This window comes from Talpa occidentalis, unplaced genomic scaffold (genome assembly GCF_014898055.3).
Source record: "Talpa occidentalis isolate TD23 unplaced genomic scaffold, MPIMG_talOcc4v2.1 talOcc4.7, whole genome shotgun sequence".
Taxonomy (NCBI): domain Eukaryota; kingdom Metazoa; phylum Chordata; class Mammalia; order Eulipotyphla; family Talpidae; genus Talpa; species Talpa occidentalis.
In genome coordinates this window covers 884,330-893,797 of record NW_023605083.1, presented here as the reverse complement: position 1 = coordinate 893,797, position 9,468 = coordinate 884,330, and positions in this window count along the sequence as shown.

The following is a 9,468-nucleotide window of genomic DNA, read 5'->3' as shown; positions in this document are numbered from 1 at the left end:
CCTGGCCTGGCGCGCGGGCTCCCCGCCCGCCCCGCGCCCGCCCCGCGCCCGCCCCTTCCCCGCGCTGGCGCCGCGGGGCGCGGGATGCCCTCAGCTACGCGCAGACCTGGGGGAGGACCGCGCGCACCCCTTCCCCAGGCGCCCTGGGGTCCGGGCCAGCGCCCCCCACCCCCCTCGTGCCCCGGGACCCGCGCCCAGCTGCCCTTCCTGGCTGGACACTTGGCAGGGGCGGGGATGTGGCCACCCGCGCCGCCCTGCCACGTCCAGGGCCGCCACCTCGGCTGAATTCCGGGGCGCGCCGTGGCGGGGGACCTCGCCGAGGCTGCCACCACCACCCCGGCGCTGCGGGGAGCCCCTTCCAGCGGCCCTGCGCGGGCAGGACCAGCTCCGGGCACCCTGCTGGCCTCCCCTGGCCCGCTCTCAACCCAGCCTTCCTGGCACCGCCCGGAGCCTCCAAACTCTGGGAAAGCCGCCGTGACAGGGGCCAGGAAGCGGGCGGGGCCCTCGGGAGCTCCTTGGCCTCGGGGAGGGCGGCCTTGAGGTCTGGGCTCTGGGGCCGACCCTCGGAGCCAACCGCAGGACTCCAGGACGCGGCGAAAATAAACACGAGCTCCAGGCCCGCTGGCCCCGCTGGCTTGTTTTCCTACGGAAGGGGCGGCGGGAATGGGAACCATCTGTGCCCGGAGCACAGCCCCAGGCTCGGCCCACGCCCTCCCCCATGACCACAGGAGCCGGCCAGGCCTTGCTCCCGGCCTTGGCCACGGCTGCCAGCGCCCCCACGGTGGGCGGTGCTGGCCCTGCCGCCCTGCCCGGCCTCTCTGTGGGCACCCTCAGAACTGGCACCAGGGTCAGGTCAGGGACTGCGCAGGGCCCCCCCCCAGCCAGGCCCCAGTCTCTCGGTCCCAGCGCTGGCCATCAGGAGGCCATCCCGAAGCCCCCAGCCCCCGAGCCCAGGGCAGGCGCCCAGGGAGCTGGAGAGTGATGGGGCGTGCGTGGCCATGAGGGACTCCGCCCCCTTGGGAAGAAGCAGGGTCGCTGGCTGGAGCAACCCCCCCTTCCCCCAGAACTTCCAGGGGGCCGGAACCCCGGGGGTGCCGGGCAGCGAGCTGGCCAAGGGCTCAGCTGAGTCGGGTGAGCGGCAGGGAGGCCGGGGCTGCGTGACCCGCACCAACCGTGCCCTCCGAGCCGCGCCCCGGGTGGGTTCAGCAGCTCACAAGGGCCACGAGGGTTGGGGTCCAGTTGTCACTGTGGCCCTGGGGACACCAGCCTCTGGGGCCCTACTGCTGGGCATTGCTCTGGGTGCTGCGGTGCTCTGAAGGCCGTCCTGGCGGGGTGGGAGCCTCGTCCGTGCCGCACCACGACTGTCCGGAGACCTGACTCCCGGGGGCAAGCCCACGAAGGAAGGTGGGTGTCACCTCGGCCCTCGAGCCACCCAGGCGCCCCCATCCCAAGAGCAGGGGTTCCGGCGGGCGGCAGGACTGAGCGGATGGCAGGTCTGGGCAGGCGCTCCTGGCCACACGCTCCATCGCCCCAGCCCTCTGCTCCCCCCGACGGGAGCGGTCGCTGGCCGGGCACACCTGGGCGCCTGGCACATGCCGTGCCATGACCCCCTCCCACGCCTCGTGCCCCAGCCGGGACAGAGTGCTCCCCAGGAGGCAGCAGCCGCCCATCCCCATGGGCCTCCGTCCCCAGGGGCTCTGGAGGGGAGGAAATGATTTCCCACCTGGGGCAGCCTCCAGCCCACGGCGGGCAGGTGGGCGCAGCTGGGCAGCACCAGCCCACAAGCCCGGGCCCCACACTTGGATCGCCCAGCATTCTTCTCCCTAAAGATTTATTTATTTCTGCATACAAGAGCTGGGATCCAGGCCAGAGATGCGGGGGGTGAGAGGACTCCCCAGAGACAGAGCGGGGAGCAGAACAGGCAGACGGACTGAAATCCACAGCGGAGGGGGGCGGCGGGGAGACGGGAGGGGTCTGCCGCGCCTGGCTGGCCGGGGTTGAGCTCGTGCTGCAGAGGTTGTGGATTGCTTCGTAGTGCGGTGCTTAACCCCTTGCGCCTCCGGGGAGGCCCTCGCCCAGGATTTAGCGTCAGCACCCCACGAACCCCTCCATGGGCCCTGCCTGTACCACCCAGCCCCCGGCACCCCTCGACCTCCATGCAGATCAGGCAAGGCTGTGACACCAGCCCTGGGCTGAGTCCCTGCCTCGGCGCTTCCCTGCCCTGGACCCTGCGGCTGCGGGTCTGGCAAGAGACACGGGGTTCTGGCTGAGTCCCGCGGGGCCTGGGGCCGGGCTCCCAGGAAATGGCGACGCCGCGGGTCAGTGGAGGGCCAGGCCGGGGCCTGAAGCCATCTAGGTCACAAAGACACAGCACGTGGGCTGCGGCGGGATGCGTGGCCTCTGAGGCCCACCCGGGGCTGGGAAAATGGGGTGTCCTGCGGCCGGCGTGGCAGCTCCCAGCTCACGGCCTCCCTGCCCTACCTTCCCCCGTGGCCACCCCCACATTCCTCCCTGCAATGCTGGGGCCACCTCCAGGCCACTGCTGAGGTGCCCCAGGGCATGATGGGACCTGAGCTCGGAGCCACCTGGAGGGTTCCACCCTGGGGGGGAGGCGGCCTGGATATCGGCACTCACGCCATGCGCACACTCACATGCACACGGGCACTCACACCATATACACACTCACACCGTGCACGCACACCATGCATACTCACACTGTGCACACTCACGGGCACACCCACGCCTACGGATCTGGTGAGTGGACGTTCAGCTCTACCCAGGTGACAGGACACCCAGTTCTGTGCGTTTCCAGCAGCTGCTTCCCCAGAGTCTGCTCCCCTGGGGCTCGCGCCCGCCCAGGCCTCAGGTCGCACAGCCCCGGGGTGGAGGCGCAGGAGGGCGGAGGGTCTAGGGCCTCATGCACAGGGAACCCGGAAGGAAGCGCCGTCCACCCACGGCCACACACCCAGGAAATAGCTGCGGGAGGCGCCGGCCACGCAGCATTCCCGGGGCTCTCGCTGGCAGCTGCAGGCCTGGTCACTGCACGTGCCCCGGACGGGGAGGGCAGACACACGGGCAGCGGCAGGCGCGCAGGGCCATGGCGGCCTCTCTGGGCTCCTCCCTGGCCTGTGACCGAGCCCAGGGCCGGGGGACACCACGCTGGGAAAAGCAGAGGGACACACGCAGACGGGGAGGCGGGGAGAGGGAGGGCCGCAAGGAGAGCGCCAGAGACCCTGCGGGGAGGGGCCGACACAGGGCCTGGGAGGGAAGGACTTGGGGTAGAGCTTGTGGCCCCAGGCCTGCGGGGGGGGGGGGGGGGGGGCCTGGGTGTGGCAGGGCAGAGTCTCCCAACAGCGGCCTGAACCAAACATAACTAGGAGGGGGCTGTGTCCCCCAGACAAGTCAGGAGGGGCAGCGGATCCTTCCCTTCGGGGCACCCGCCCACCGCCCACCAGGAGGCTCCCCACCCCGGCCTCTGGGGGAGAACAGGGGTCACACCCTCCCTGTGGGGCCCAGTGTGACCATCCCCTTGGCTCCCACCCTCAGGGGTGAGACACTCACCGAGGGGCTGGCCCTTCCCCTGGAGCCCAGAGGGTCCCCCTGCCTCTCCCAGGGTCTGGGGCTCTGGCTGGCCCTGGTGTCTGCACCAGGCTCTTCCGTGGGTCCGCTCGATGGTCGCGTGGCCCTGGTGCGGTGTAGCTGGAGTCCCGCGGTGCCTCGGCCTCATGGACCCTGCCCCTTGGCGCTAGTCACGAGCACAACCGGGACCCAGGGTGCTCTGCAGAGACACCAGGGCTGAGGTGGGGCCACTGCTGGCCAGGCCTTGCAGTGTCCCTGTGCAGAGTGGAGGGACAGCGGCTGGCCGTGGGGCCATGGGACGAACCTAGAACTGGCTCTGCCGCACCCAGGTGGGTGGGCACCCAACCTCCGGCCTTCCCTCTTGTCAGTGGGGCTGAGGAGCCCGGGGCCCAGGGCACAGGAGAGGCTGCTGGGGACAGCAGCGGGAGAACTGCTCGCCTCTGCTGTCCAGTGCCCCCGCCCGGCATGCTCTGGCAGGCGCAGGGCCTCCTGGGCGGCCCTCCCCGGCACTGCGGGTCTGCAGGGGGCCGGGCCACCAGGGCCCCAGGGGTACAGTTTTCAGGTCCCCCCTAGGTGGGTGCCCTGTGTCCACGGCCCTGCTGCATCTGGGGCCACGGTCCATCCAGCTGCTCAGGGCAGCGCCGGCCTCCACGCCAGGCGCCGAGCTGGGAGGAGGGGCAGCGGACCCTTCCGTGGGGAGGCCTTGTGCCAACCACGCTCCGGGCGGGCGCGGGACGTTCCAGAGGGGCTGTGCCCGTCCCGACAGCTGAGCGGGTCTGCGGAGGCAGGAAGCCCTGGCCTCAGTACCCTGGCCGCACCCTCGCCCGCCCGGCCCAAGCGCTGCCCTGGGCGACCGGCCGCAGGCAGAGTCTCTGCGGGGAGCGTGCTGTGCCGGGTGCCGGACACCGTGCCCAGGGGTGGCCGGGGCCGACCCGCCCTGCAGGGGCGGTGGTGGGCGCGCGGCTCTGTGGCTCAGGCCCCGAGGCTGCGTCAGGCCAGCCCACCGTGTGCGGGCGCTGCCCGCGGTCCTCCGTGGGGGTCTGCTCCTCGCCCACCCGGTGTGGCCAGCCCCGAGGGGCTGCCGGCCCTCCCGGCCCTGCCTGCCGCAGCGGCGCTTCTCCCGTTTCCGCGCCCCGGGCGGGCAGCCCGCAGCCCCGCCGGCCAGGCAGCTCTCACCACACGCCCGCTGCGGGGTCACCCGCCTGGGCGCCGGGCAGCGTCGCCCCTTGTGTCCCGGAGCCCAGCGGCTCCCAGGGGCTGCGCGCCGCCCCCGCGCCCAGGTGCTCCCGCCACATCTCCCGAGCACCGGGCTCTCTTGGCACGAGAGCTGCCCAGAGTGTTTGCTGGGGGGAGAGACTCAGCTCCTGGGGTCCGGCCGGCAGGAAGGCAAAGGCCCGGGCCCCTCCGGCACCCCCCGGGCCAGGCAGGCAGCGGTGGGGAGCGGGCGCCACCTGCTGGCACTGCCCGGGGCTGCTGGCCCCGGGGCTCCCCTGCCCTGGGCTTGGAAGCGGGTGGGGCGGAGTCTGGCCCTGCGGAGACCTGGCGCTGAGAGGCTGGTGGGGAGGCTGCGGGGGTTTGGGGGGGGGTGCCCCAGAGCCCAGTGGCCCAGATGCCCAGGAGCAGCAGGGACCCAGGCCCAGGATGGCTGCCCGGCTCGCCCAGGACCCTTGGGCCCCCCCAGGCCCCACAGTGGGGGGCTTCGCGTGGTGTACTTTGTGGGCCTGGTCCTCTAGCCCCTCGGCCGCCCCCCGGGCCTCTGGGCCACCCTCAAGGCCGCAGGCTGTGCCAGGTGTGTCCACTGTCTTCAGGAGGGTGGGGGTGGTGGCCCCCATGGACAAGCCCCAGGTTCCAGCGGCCAGGCTGCCACCAGAGACCCAGTGGCTGCTGGGCCCCTAGGGAGAGGGAGCAAGTGGGGGCAGTGGCTGGGTGTGGGCAGGGGCAGCCCAGAGTCTGCACATCTGGGGTGGGGCGCTGGACCTCTGCCAACGTCCACCTGCCCGCTCCCTGGCTGGGGGGCACTTGGCGCCCAGAGCCCCTCTCCTGTCCTGCCCACTCTGCCCGGGGTCCCGTGTAGGAGAGGACTGTCCCAGTGTGCACCCTGCCCCGCCCAGGTGGGGCCCTGGCATGTGGCACTGGTCCCTCAGGCCCCGGGAGCCCGCCCGGAGGAGGAGCCCAATGTGGACGCCACGGTTTCTCTGGCAACATCGGGGCGGGAGCCCGCCCAGCCTCCAAGGCCCTGCAGGTGTGGGTGCCGCAGCGGGCGCTGGGCGAACAGCTGCCCCAGGTTTGGGAGCCTGGAGCCCTGGCTGGTGAGTTCTGCGGCTACCTGAGCCCCGGGGCACCTGGGCGTGGGGAGGGCTGGCGGCTGGGTGGGTGCAGCAGGAGGGCCAGGGTTCGGCCTGCCTTCTGGATTCAGGCAGCTACCCTGCTTCTGTCCTGCTCCTCAGGAGGGGTCTGCCCATGGGGGTCCCTTCAAGAGCTGGGGCAAAGCCAGGTTGCTCTAGCAGGGGTGCTATGGCCTCCCCACGTGGCGTCCCTGCCTCTGGGCTCCTCCTGCTGGGGGAGACGTGGGCGTCACCTATTAACCGGGTCTCAGTTTCCCCATCAGTCAAATGGGGTCCACCCCTAGGCCTGATTGGTGGTTCTGCACTTGGCTCCACCAGATGAGCCCCGACGCACTGGTGGGGGAGGGCACGCGGGCCAGGCAGGCAGCTCAGGGTGGGCCTCTGCTCGTCTCTCCCCAGAAGGGCCTGTCCATCCTGCTGGCCGGCACGCCATGGGGCGTGCACTGGAGGCTCGGCCAGAGGCAGCCCTGGGCCGGGCCGCGGGCTGGCATGGTGTGCATGGGCCCCTCCGTGTGGCGGCCAGGATTGCCGGGCTGGGGAGGTGGCATCGGGGTACAGGGCTCCCGTCTGCTCTGTGTGCCAGTGGGCCAGGCTGCGGCAAGGAGCCCAGTAGCCGGGCACAGGGCTGGCCGCTGGTTTGGGCCCTGGAGAAGCCAACCTGGGGGGGGCGGGGCGGGGCCTGAGGGGTCCAGCTGCCCTCGCCCGACCCAGGCCGTGTGGGTGTCCGGGCTCCCCTGTGCTCCTGGACCCGGGCTAGCGGTTGGGTGCCTGGTGGAGCGGGGCTGGCGGGGCGGGGGCGGGGGCGGGGCGGCCCTTTGTCCTGCGTCTGCCTCCCCCACCGCCACCGGCTGCTCCCATCTGGCCGCCCAACGGTGCCCTCCTCCCTCCCGCCGCCAGCCCCGGCTATTGTGTCTCCTGCTCCCGCCCTTGCACCTGCCGCGTCTGGGGACGTCTGGGGACCCGCCCCGGGGCCCCCAGCCCTGAGGCATCAGGACCTCCCTGGGGTCACACTGGCAGCCACAGGGGTGTGTCCTGCTGTGCAGACCCTAGTGTGCGAGTGGGCGTGAGCGTGTGCCTGTGTGTGTCCGTGTGTCTGTGCCGGGGGGCCGGGGCCAGCGTGCCTGGTGGTCGTGTCATCAGTGTGTCTCCCGGACGCCCGCACTGTTTCCTCTGTGGCCAGAGCCCTGTCTGGGGTGCCTGGTCAGGTGGCCCCTGGCCTCCACCTGTTGCAGCAGGAGGCTCTCGCCGGCCGGTTCAGGGGCGCCGTGCCCAGGGCTGCCTGAGGAGCCTTGGGTGTCATGCCAACCTGCGGGCCTGTGCCAGCGGCTGTCCCTGTCGGCCGGCGGGCCCTGGGGACAGGCGTGGTGGCCCCTCTGCTCCCCCCGGGGCGCTGTCCCCGGCCTGCCCGGGCATGCTCAGGTTTGCTTTGAGGGAGAGCCGCCAGCAGCAAACAGGGCGTCCACCCGACCCGCGCTGCGCCTCCCCCTGGCCCCCCGCCCCGCAGGGACACAGGCTGGCTGAGCAGGAGCTGCTCCGGGGTGCCTGAGCGGCGGGCCCACCCCCAGCCTGAGCCCCTGCCCTCTCGAGCCTCCACCTGCCAGCCCAGGGCAGGTGGGTCAGCTGTGGGCTGGACATCCGTCGAGGGTCCTGGGCGGGAGCTGGGGTCCTCGCGTGCCTCTCCTGAAGTGGGGGCCGCGGCAGTGCCGGGGGTCTGGCCGGGCTGCCCTCACATGGCCCATGTTCCCGTCCCTGCGCAGCGGGCTGCGGCCACACCTCGTCCTGCCGGGGCTTCTGCTCCTGGGGTCAACGGCCTGCAGGCCCCCAGGCCCTTCCTCTGCGCTCCAGGGGCTGCGCTGGGCACCCTGACCTCAGGGAACCTGTGGGCGGGCGGGCGGCAGGTGGGCCCTGGAGGCTGGGCGGGGCGGGGCGGGCTCCGGAGGGGGCGGGGCTTGTGCCCTCATCCTGGCTACAAGGGCCTCTCCCAGGAGGACGCACTGTGAGAGGAGATGGGGGTCGAGCTGCGCTGGGTGTCCCCTGGGTGTCCAGGCCTCCAGGGTGGTGCAGGGGCCACGGTCGCCCCCACCTCTCCCAGGGCGTGGCCGAGGGCCCGTGGGCAGGTGCAGCCCCAGCATGTGGTGGCCACCTTCACCACCAGTTCTTACTGGATGGCGGATGCCCCACTACCTGCCTGGTCAGCTGGCCACCTGGGCACATAGGGGGGACCTGCTGGGTTCAGGCTGCGGCCGCCCCGGTCAGCAGGGCACAAGTGGGGGGCCTGGTGCAGCCTCTGGGGCTATGCCGCCAGGCCTCTCTGTTTGGGTCACTGGGTGGGGCTGGCTTGGGCCTGCAGGCTGGGTTTGGGGTCCTGCTGGCCCTGTGTTCTGAGGATACAGCTCCAGCCACAGAGGGGTGGGGGCAGGAGGCAGAGCCAGGGCAGTTGGCGCCTGTCGCCCACGCAGATGACCCACAAATGACCTACTGACCATGGGCCGTGCTGCCATGACCGGGCCCTGAGCAGAGACCCTGCTGTGCACCCCGCCCTCGTGGCCTCCAGTCCCTGAGTCTTGAGAGCCACCTGGGGGCTGGTTCTCCACGCCCGGGCCATTAGGGGCTTTTGCTGCAGGCCCCTCTCCTGGGGCCATGATGGAAGTGGCCCTTTAGGGCCTGGCTGAAACTAGCTGGGGTCTGAACCTCGGCCGGGCCCTGCCCAGCAGTGAACTCACTGGGCGTTCACAATACCTGGAGGCGCGGGCAGGGACACTGGTTGCCCCGGTGACGTTGGCCGTGGGCGGGGCTGGGGGCTCCCTCCCCTGGAACCATGCTGAGCCGGGCGCCCCTGGAGCCTGTGTCCTGCCCACTGTGTGGCCTGCCGGCTGCTGGAAGGTGACTGCAAGCCCCTGAGGTGGTTCTGAGGTGCCCCCAGGCTGAGGGGAGCCTGGGCCTGTGGCCCCGGAGGCCGTAGCTAGTGTCTGAGGGCAGAGCAGGTGCCTGGGAGGCGGAGAAGTGGGGCCCGCTGCCCGACAATCCCAGGAGGCTGAAGGAGGTGACCGCGGGAGCAGGGCCGCTGCAGTGCTGGCGTCGGGGTTGGCGCCCAGCCTTGTCCACTGCTGGCGATGGGACTCCAGCAGGTCTCTCCTTCCTGCCCCGGGGCTCCCAGACTGACCCGCTCCGCCCCAGATGAATCCTGCTCCTGGCCCCCGGCACGCCCCTTCCCTGCCCAGGCCGAGAGGCTCCCAGCCAGGGCCGGCATGGCCATCGTGGGCCCAGCCCCTGGGGCTGCGGCTCGTCCTTGCTGAGTGACTGGGAAATTTTGCCGTCCGGTGCCAGGGTCTCTCCCGCCGCGGAGCAGCAGCACCCCCACCGTGTGCCTACCCCACCCCATCGCTCCTGAGGGCTCCCACTGTGGGCGTGGCCCGGACAGGCGGCACCTGCAGCGGAGCCGGGCTGTGCTGGGGGCTCCACCCTCGCTCCCCGCCCTGCAGCTGATCAGTCCTGGGGTGCTGCCGGCCAGCCTGGGGGGTGCACCAGCCCCCTGAAAGCTAGC